Here is a 1,804-nt window from a genome sequence, read left to right on the forward strand (position 1 = left end):
GGTTCTCTCTCCTTTGTTCATTGTTTAAAGTTTTTTTTTTTTTTTTCCTTTTTTTTTTTTTTTTTTTCCTGGGGAAAATCTCACCCGGGGGGGTTAGGGCAAAGTGTCCCCAAGGGGTGCGGGTGTCCCGGTTTAGGGACGTCCCAGAGGCCGCGGATATCCCGGGTTAAGGCCGGGTCTTTGTCCCGGGCCCGGGGATGTCCTGGAAGCGCTGCTGCCGCTCCCGGGGTTTCGCCGCCCCGAATCCCGGAGCGCCGCGGGGATACGATGGGAAGGGGTGAAAATTGGGGAGACAAAACCCAGCGCTGGCAAACCCCGGCTCGGGGGAGAGAGTTCACGCAGAGGACACGTTTTCTAGGCGATTAGCTGGGTATTATAGCCGGGGACTGACCTCGCAAACCCCTTGACCTCTCCGAGGCTGGACATTGTGCTGGGCGACAGCTCAGCCCCCAGTTCAGCGAAACTTTGCGTGTGCGGGGTCCCGGCCCCAAAAAACCCAGGGTTTGAGCCCTGGAATCGGGGAAACAGGCCCGGGGGGAAAACCGTGGGGGACTAAAGGACTTCGAAATGGGTTTATTTCTGCTTTCTCACTGTTTAGTGGTCCCGCACCCCACAAACCGCTTCCCTTCTCCTCTCACTGCAAAATCCCTCGGTGTTTGCGCCTGGCTTTGCTTTGTGAGAGGGAAAACGGGCAGGAGAGAGGGCGGTGGGCGCTTCGCAGAGAGGCCGGGCTGCTCTTGCCTTCCCAGAAATAATTCGGGGGGGAAAACAAAACCCCAACCCCGAGCGGCGAGCGCAGGAGCGGAGCCGCGGCCTGGCCGCGTCCGTCGCCTCATCTCTCCTCTCATTTTCAGAAATTCCTTTGTTTCCGAGAGCCCCCTCTCCGACCCCCCCTCCCCGCCTTTCTCTGTCCCCCCCCCGCACCTCCTCCCGCTTCGCCCCTGCCCACGGCGCTCTCAAAAGCTCCTCTGTGCCCGCGGAGCAGCGCGGAGAGGGCGCGGAGCGGGCGCGGAGCGGGCGCGGAGGATCCCACCGGGCCCGGGGGATCCCGGGAAGCCTCTTCCCGGCACCCCCGAGCCGCGACCCCCCATCCCAAACCCCTCCAACACCGAGTTGCCTGTGCCCTTTGTTACCTCCGGGTCCCCACATTTGATTTAAAATCTGAGTTTTTAGGCGAGAAAAACCCGCGTGGCCCAACCCCGCCGGGGTGGAGGTGACGGAGAGCGGGGGCAGAGAGGAAGGGAAAATAAATATATATATATTTCTAGATGTGAATCCATGGATAGAAGAGGGGTTCTGCCTGGGAAGGGGGGTCCTGGGAGAAGCGGGGGGGTGGGATTCGCGCCGGCCCGGGGTGGCACCGACTCTCTTTAAAGGCCGCTCAGCTCTGGGAGCGGCTCGGGAGTTTCTCAGCCCCGGTGACAGATTTATGATCCGCAATAAGAACGGCGTGTTTGAATCTGTAAATCAATCTCGCTTTCTCACTATATAAACGCTCATTTTATCTTCAGAAAGAGAGAACGGCTTTGATCACGGCACCTCGGAGGGCGAAGCCGCTGTTTATGGCCGCGTTTCCGACCCTTTGAACCGGGGGCTTTAAAAAAAAAAAGAAAAAATCACCAAACCCGAAATGGTGCTTCTTTTGCATGAAACAAACCCAAAAATGCCAGCGGAGGTGGAGGGGGAGTATCTGCTCCGTTTGCTGCCTGGGATGGCTCTGTTCCATTTTTTTTTTCTCTCGTGACCCTTTCCCCCCCCCCTTCTTTTTTTTTAAATTTATTTGCCGGGCTCCGTTCACGGGGAT

The 1,804-nt window shown here is 57.9% G+C and overlaps 1 protein-coding gene across 1 annotated transcript in view; it reads left to right on the top strand.

Moving 5' to 3' along the window:
- Positions 1-1,804, top strand: part of HOXB4 (homeobox B4) — a 9,340-nt gene that overhangs the window by 4,009 nt on the left and 3,527 nt on the right. The gene's annotated exons all lie outside the window — the stretch shown is intronic.

The sequence above is a fragment of the Lepidothrix coronata genome, unplaced genomic scaffold (assembly GCF_001604755.1).
Source record: "Lepidothrix coronata isolate B3197 unplaced genomic scaffold, Lepidothrix_coronata-1.0 Scaffold291, whole genome shotgun sequence".
Lineage (NCBI taxonomy): Eukaryota > Metazoa > Chordata > Aves > Passeriformes > Pipridae > Lepidothrix > Lepidothrix coronata.